This window comes from Lichenostomus cassidix, chromosome 6 (genome assembly GCF_008360975.1).
Source record: "Lichenostomus cassidix isolate B80296 chromosome 6, HeHo_3.0, whole genome shotgun sequence".
NCBI classification, from domain to species: Eukaryota; Metazoa; Chordata; class Aves; order Passeriformes; family Meliphagidae; genus Lichenostomus; species Lichenostomus cassidix.
Window position 1 is genome coordinate 9,259,168 of NC_139487.1, and position 8,536 is coordinate 9,267,703.

Consider the following 8,536-nt stretch of genomic DNA (forward strand, 5'->3'; position numbering starts at 1 on the left):
AGAATTCATTTCATTACCTTTGCCAGTATATTGCAACACATAAACCCAACTGACATTATTAAAAAAAAAAAGATTATAATTTAAAGTGATATGTCCCAACATTTTTCCTTTGATTTCAGTGGATATCATTAGTTAAAGTGATTGTGATTATTGTAAGACTTTGTGTTATTTGCTGAAAGGATTTGACTTGAAATCCTAGAATATTGCTTAGGAGTTTTTTTTACCAGTCCTTTTGTATCCCAGTTCTTAAAAGCTTTCAAAGAACTTTGCTTTTCAGGTGACTCAGAAAAAAATTTACCTTCTCCTCCAGATGTATGGAAAAAGCTTCCAGAATTTAATTTCTGTAATCCTTTTCCTGTGTTTAACTGTGTTATTTTATTTTCTTAAGATTAAAATAAAGAGTGTCTTTAAAAATATATATTAATATAAGTGTCTTTCCTTGCATGGAGGTAGAACCTAAAACCAAACAAGCTTTAGCAACCCAAAATTTCTTTTTCCTGCTAGTTTGTGTGTGACAGTTGCAAATCCTTGATGAAAGATCATAAGAAACTAGAAATAGAGACAGTGAGAGTTTCTGTGGCATCTCATCTCCCAAGTTTGTGTTGCAGCTTTCTGTGGGAATATATACCAGAGATGCAGAAATCTGTGCTTTATTCTGTCACCATCCATTGAGAAACATCTTCATTAATTTAAGACTCTCTGAGAGGTTCAGAAAACTGGAAGGAAATCTTTGGAGGGATTTTCTCAGATGCACAGCATAGCTACTTTATCATACCAAGAACTGCTAGTTTATATTTGATGTCTTGAATATTAAAGATACACATATTAGAGGCAGTTTGTTCACAGTGGGATCACACACACACACACACACACACACACACACACACACACCATTTTCCTGCTTGAGCACTCTTTTTTTTTTTTTTTTATTGACGGTGTACTTGGATTACAAGCAAAATTGATTTTCTCTTAAGCAGAAATTACCTACCAAGGTTGAAATGTTTCAAAACTTGACAAGTTTCAAAAGTACCTAATGAAGAAACAGGGCAAAAAAATTAAAAGTAGTAACTTTTTAAACCATATGTTACACAAAAGTTCTAAGCTAAATTTTAGTAAACAAAGAACTGATACAAAATAGAGAAATGTCTGTTCTTAAGGTGAAAGTTAATATAATAAGGATTACTATTATATTGCTTCAATATGTAATAACCAATCCATATTTATGGATGGACTAATTAAGAAACTGAAAGAAGATGTCAGCTATTAAATGAAAAATAGATCAAGGAAAGTGTCTAAGAAATGTTTACTGAATAATTAACTGGCTTGAGATTGACCCAAAATTCCTCTTATTTTGTCAGCAAGAGTTGTCATCATCGTTGTTGTTATTTTTATTTTTATTTTATTAATGTTTTACACTCAATCTGTCCTAAACCCACACATGAAGCCTTCTGTGAGGAAGTGCTACTGGTCCATTTTAAAATGGGATTAATAAACCCATGGAGCTGCCATTATGGGGACCCTCGAAGACTAGCATATATTTGTCCCAAAATGCTGATGGGATTTTAGATCTCCACTCCTTTGTGAGCCACCTCTGGAAGAACAGCATTCCCATCCATGAGCACAAACCCTGTGCATGAAGGTAATTGTGAGCAAAGCAGCATCTGCCAGCTCTGAATGGTTTGCAAGTTTTGCAATGGTTTGCAAGAGGATGTTGTTTGTCTGTGTAAGTGTGATTGGGGCAGTGCAGGTGCACATCATGTTTATCTATATTCCTACAGTACATTTACACAACACCAGGGACCCTGTCTCACTACTTTAGGGAAGTTATTACATTTGAGAACATAGTTGAACACAGTGTGTGACCTAAGGCCAGATGTGCAGAGAAATGTAAAGTACCCAGGTCCTCCAAGATATCTCTGAGGTGCTGCATAACACAGAAATTTCTCATTCCTGTTAGCTCATAAGTCTTCAGAAATGAAGCTCTGCAGCTTCTCGAAATGCTGATGCAAGGGCTGTGAGCTGCTGAACAGAAGAGATTGCATTCAGAGAGCTACACATGCTAAATAGGATGTGGGCTCCTTCTTAATCTCACATCTGACATCTGAGCTGCTGGCAGATAACATTAAGTCCACACTTACCTACTCAGCATTTCTCAGTTGCCCAACATGGTGTTAGTTTGTAACTCTCATTTTTTCCCCAACACATTCTACAGACAATCAGGTGCCCAGTTCAGGAAGCTAGAAGCACAAGAATAAGACTAAACAAATTCATTTACAGGGCCCTACCTGCAGGTCATTCACTGCTTTCCTAATGTTCTAGCAGCACCAGAATTGGTCTGCCTGCACTGATTTTAGGGCAGGAGCTCTGGAGCTCAACTACAGAACCTGCCTGTAATCACAGCACTCTCTGTAATCTCTGTGCTCATCATGCACTCATTACTGGAGCCAAAAAATCTGCACTTGACAAGGTCCATCAGCTGGCCCCATTAAGCCAAGAGTCCTGCAGAAGACGTGTTCAGAGAGAGTCAAATATTGGCCTCAAACAGAATCACAATTTTCCAAGTTCTTTAATTCTTACCCCATAAAACTTCATTGTGCAAGAGAAATGCATGTCCAAGATAGTTCTCAGTGTTGATTTGCCTTTCAAAAAAAGGTCTTAATGAGAAAACCAAGAGTCCCTTCAGTGGAATTACATTTGAAAATGGAAGCACAGCAAGGCAATTTGCCTCAGTAACTAATTCCTGATGTCTGTAACTAGAAGCGTCGATACTTTAGCAGCCACTTCTTTAGACCATTGGAAATTAGGGTGATTCTTTCACAGAAACTTGTGTAAGTCTGACTCAGCCAGGATTTCCATGCTGTGGGTTCATTTTCAGTGTCAAACTGAAAAGATTTGTGGAAGGATTCTCTACCCATGAATCAGTAGAAATAATTCATTATTGAGTTCAACCCAGAAAAAAAATCCATTGCGAAAGCAAGAAGAGGTAGGGGACTGTGTTTAATCTGAGCAAAGGTTGCTCAAAGTTTGTTTAAAAAAGAAAAGCTTAAACTGTTCTAGCCCTTTCAACCATTAAAAGTTCATTACTGTTGCCAAGGTAGCCTGAAAACTTCAGGGTGCACAGTGCCTTAATTTGGTTATGTCTGCACACTTTTGGCAAGCAATGTTATCTCTTAGCAACTTGCTCCATTATCATTTATTACACAGAGTAGAAAACATTACACACACTGGCAATATGTGAAGTAGTGTGAGTCCCAGAGTGATGTTTTTCAGAGTATATACGAACTTTTCCATCAGAGTTTGGTACGTGGAAGCTTAAATCCTTATGCTTCCATAAGAGCTTGATAGAGTGAGGCTGAGAAATCTCACAAACCTCAGACTATTTCTTTCTTAAAGCATAGAGAATTCCCTTAACAGAACAAATCATTATTATTAAAATGCAGGTAATCAGCAACAAAGCCACTGAGAAAACCACAATGTCAGACAATACATTCAAAGTACTGTAAAACTGACACAATTACTGCTCTTACAATCCTGCCTTTTTGAAGCAGAAGTGCACAAACTAGGCTAGGTAGAAGTTATTCTATTGCAGCCCTGAATACTTCTGAGAAGAGAATTCTTTTCTTTCTTGTGCAGATTTCTTCCTTCAGACTGGGGTTGTGACAATGCCAGCACATCTCCTGCACAGAGAGAGGCTGGAGAAGCTGGGTCCAGAGTGTTCCCACTGATACAAAACCAAGGTTCTATTCCTGGGTATTTCAGTGGGCACTTGGAGCAGCCTCAGCAAGGGATGGGAATTGTCACTACTCTTCCCTCTGCTCACCTTTTCTACTATTTTATTATTCACCTCTACATTACACCATGATTTGCAGATTTGCAGTTTGGCCTGAGGGACTCTGTCTTGCTGCCTTGCAAGTTAATGAAATTTTGCACATTGACAGTTTTCCTCTTTGGGCCGCTGAGACCTGTAAGATGTGAACGCAGATTTACCCAGAGGGAGGAGGCAGCCAGAGGTCAGTGTCCTCCACACTTGCTCTTCTTGCAGCACCATCTGCTGAAAGTCACACCACAAAGAAGGGGCTCTGCAGATTAATAGTGGCTTTTGTCATAACGAAGGGACCCCCACTCTAGCACAGGTGTCCTCACATGTATGAGGTGCTGGAACAAAGCAGACCCTTCCAGCACAAATCTGCATGGTCCAGTCTCAGTTTAGGATCAGGGGTCTTCTCTTACCATCCCAATAGCTCCCTGGATTTTGTTTTGCAGACATTTCACAGAAGAAACCATGATCATCAGTGACATTTCAAATCTAAAACAAATGATGTTCCAAAAACTCAAGAATAAATCACTCTGCACATACAAATGACATAAAATTGAACAAGTCAAGGCTGAAGAAAAATTTGCACTAAAAAGAATTCTCTGTTTGTGGTTTTTTTAATGACCATTATCTGCATGATTGTCTGTAGATATGTACTTAAAGTAAATACTATGAAATTATTTCTCATTTATTTATACAGCATTATCTTTTCTATCTGTAATGAAGACACTGTGTTTTCCCTTTATGTTTTCCCCTTCCTCTCATGTTCAAGAGAGGTCTGAGAGCACCTAAGAAAATTTGTTAAGTGTAGGTTTAACTCCAGGAGTTTTTCAATCTGTCTGCCTCCATTATAAAACATTAGCCATGGTAGGCTGTAGATTCAGTTCATGCATTTTTGGAGCCTGCATTTTTCAAATTAAGGAATACAATAAACAAAAGTACTATTCCTTTAACACTTTCTTGTTCCTATAATCCCTATGATTTTGCTAGCTGTCACATAAGCAATACTTCCACAGAAGCTGAGGTAGGAGAAACAAGATACAACATTGCACCAAACATGACACAAAGGTAGTAGATTTTACCACTACCAAACAGAGCAGACACTCTTTGCAGAGAAATGTAGCACAATAAATGGTCTCTGATGTGGTGATGAGAGCAGATCTTGCTGAAGTAATTCTGAATATGGCAAGATCCAGATTTACATCAATATACTCAGTGTTATCCAAGCTTTGCAAAAGCAGGATTCACATTTTTATTTTGCAAGGAGATGCCTAACAAAATCACACTTTTAGCTGAAATTTTGTGTTGAAGCATCATTATTGCATCTCTGAAGAACAGTTCTCATTAAGTGAAAGAGTGAACGGACAGATGCCCTAATAATAGCTTGATTTGAAGTGCAAAGTGGGTTGAAGTACTCAGCATGCCATCTAATCAGGAATGAAGGTTTTAATGCAAGGCTTCCTGACAATCACAATTTTGTAATGCTTACATAAATGACTGTGTAGATCTGTGTATGTTTTTTTAATTTACTGCGTGGGTAAAGGAATGTATTTCCTGGTGATGCAAAATAGGATCTGACTACAAATGCAGCAAGGGCTCTTTGCACCTGTGAAAAAAATTAGGTGATCACATCAAAAAGCCCCCTCATTTACAGAAATATCTTGTAGTCTGGAGCACTCCAGCACTCCAACTGCCTGCACCCTGAAGTAACCTCCTTTCATCTTGAACTCTCAGGGACAGCTCATGTAAAAATCCCATAAGTTCAAATTATCTTTGAGTTTGTGTCCTCAGAAGACAGTCAGAGGCACAGAAAGGACTCTCAGAGTCGGGAGATGTTCTTCATCTCATGTCTAAACCCACCTTTCTCTTCCCCTTCCCTCTCAATATTGAAAGTTATCTAGAAAGTTGTTGCAAAGACAATAGCCAAAACAAGAAATTATTTATGGTTCTTCCCTCAGCCACACTTAGCTGCACTGTCAGGTCTCTCAAACTTCTGGAAAATTAGAAAAAAGAACAAAAATTGCTCTTCATTACAATGTGCCAATGGAACAATCAGTAAGAATGGGGAACATAGGACAGATATTGCATCCCAAAGTATTTTCAACCTCCATTTCTGCTATGTTGATCCAAGATCCTTCCAGAAGTCCTGTCCAGCTTAATTCACTAATATTCTAGAAGTCCTCTAAGGATGAAAGGAGCAAGATACATGCCAGATGGTCTTACCATTAAAGTAACTCAAGAAAAATCTGTGGCAGCTCCACAATACTTCTTCTGGTTAATGATTAGTCAGGAGGAGAAGGGTCTTTGATCCATGAACACATTTGTAGTAATTGGGGTCATGGCAATTCATGTAGCTAATGCATTTTAAAAGGCCAAAGTCAGCAACCTCTGAATAATTGGGGCTGTTACTGAGCAAATGACACACTTTGGAGCAATGACATTATATCAATTATGTGGGGTGAAATCCAGAGGTGAATGTTTGTGGGAACAAATAAGAACTCAAATAAAACTTGAGATAAACCATCACAAGTTTAGTCCAAAACCCCAGATCTAGTCAGTTTATTGTTCACCAGGAAGGAGCCCCTGGGGAAGTCACTTCTGACACTCTGAGCCATGAAGTGAAGCCACATGGCAGCAGTGGCACCATTTCTGCCAACAGGAGAGGAGAAGGAGACTGCTGTAACCCAAACCTCTCCTCAAGAGGTGAAAGGCTGGTTTTAATGAAGTCTGGAAGGAGAAGGGAAGAAGCACCACTTTTGGTCCCAAACTAATGCACCAGTCCAGGATATCCTGCTGAGCATAGTGCTGCACTTCAACCCCTCTAAAAGAGTAATTGCAAGAGCAACCAGGACAAGGTGTACAGCACCAATGGCTTACCTTCAACTCTCTGCTGAAGAGCACAGAAGAGTGAAGAAATAATCCAAAATAATCCTGCCAAAGAACAATTGTGTCCCCAAAATCACAGTGCCACAAAGAAAATAATCATGCACTCGTTAAGAGATTTAATCAATCCAGCTCAGCAATGCACTATCAATATGAAACAGCATACATTCCTATCCCCAGACCCTGTTTTCCTAAATATTTGCAGAGAGATGAAATGGTGCCAGATCCACTTTCATAGATGACAAAAAAGCCACCTTTTTTCAAGGATTAATTATTAACTATAGTAAACAGAAATTGCAACAGCCGACAATTGTCTTATTCTCCCAAGTCCTATTCATAGTAAAGATGATATTGCAAGGAAATTTAACTTGTATAATTATAGCCATGTGCTCTCTCAGAGGGTTCCAATGCACTTTAGAAATAGCACAATATTGGCTCAGGTATGAGCCAAACCATGCCCCCTCTGCATCTGCAGAGCATTCACCATGGCTTTACCCACTGCTCAGATCCAGCTCTGCTGGAAGGGTCTGGAGCACTGGCAAGGAGACAGGGATGTGTTTCCTGCAGAGGACCATTGCTCCAGGGCCCTGCTGCACTTGGACTCTGCAGGACTCTCTGCTGTGCCCCAGCAGGTGAGCACACACTTCAACCAGCCATTCCCATCTCTCACCACATGACAGCTAACTACTGCTCTGTGGGTAGCTACTCCACTAACTAGGATTTAAGGCATGTGATTTAAGCTGCACAATGTTTGTTTTTTTCAGGGTCTGCTGCAGATCTCTATTTCTTCATCTTACGTATTTCTCACTACACTGGAAATTTTCAGGCAGAGGGCAGATGCCAGAGGAAATATCACTGCATGATATGCAGTGAAGTGAAAATGGAATTCTGTATGCATAAATACTTAGAGGCATAAATGCATAATGTAGGAGATGCTTCATTCTTTGTGTATAGCTCATTGGCTGACAATAGGTTACTGATCTATTATACTTTGAAAGCATCTTTTTACTTACATAAATTGTCCCTTTCTGACTGAGACTGAACACAGCATCCCTCTTCCCCATTGAGTACAGGCTGTGGTTTAAAGCAGGGTGGACCATCCTGAGCCCATCCCTGCCCTGGTCTTTCACAGTGGCTGTGCTTTGCTGTGGTCTTTGCCTCAGAAAACAGGTGCCCTAATGGGGTTGGGTCAGAGCAGCCCAGAAAATCCTTCTTTCCCCTCCTCTGTGCTGGTAGATTGACCTGCTGACATTCCCCTGTGAAGCAGTCAGATAAAGACCCCTCTAGTTACAAATGACCCCCACAGCTTTCACTTCCATCTCCTCAGTTTTGGCATCAGAGCTGGAAAAAAATGGTGAGATTTGACTTTATACACAAAAGGACCAACCAAAGTAAGGTCATTGTTTTCTCATTTTCCTTAATAGAACTAATTTGAAGGTAGTAAAAAAATCCCACATCTGAATACTTAATATTCATAAGAGGTATAGTCTTATTTCAACAACCTTGAATAAATGATAGAGAATGTGATAACACTGTGGTGGCAGCTTATTCTAATGATCAAAGCACTTCATCACTGGGGAATAAATGTTCTACCTAAGCAAAAAAAAATGTTAATCCCCAAACAGATTTATTACTTAGAAGAAAAATTCACTTAAAATTGTCCCATTAACTCTGTAAAAAGAAAGTAGATGGTTTATATTGTGCCATAGATTTTCTAACTATCCTGCAGTATATTTAGCTGAAACATCTTGAGTGAAAACTGGGAATAAACATTAGTTTCTGCAGTTTGAATATTGTTGTGGAATTTTCCCAGCAGTACATTGCAGTACACAGTACACC

At 39.2% G+C, this 8,536-nt stretch overlaps 1 long non-coding RNA gene across 1 annotated transcript in view; it reads right to left on the reverse strand.

The window, feature by feature from the left end:
• The window catches only part of LOC146435160 (uncharacterized), a 55,626-nt gene extending 49,601 nt beyond the window's left edge, over window positions 1–6,025 (reverse strand). Inside the window, exon 1 of the long non-coding RNA XR_014853157.1 lies at window positions 5,920–6,025. This is a non-coding gene — a long non-coding RNA (uncharacterized LOC146435160). The remainder of the gene's footprint in view (window positions 1–5,919) is intronic.
• Window positions 6,026–8,536: the final 2,511 nt, after the last annotated feature.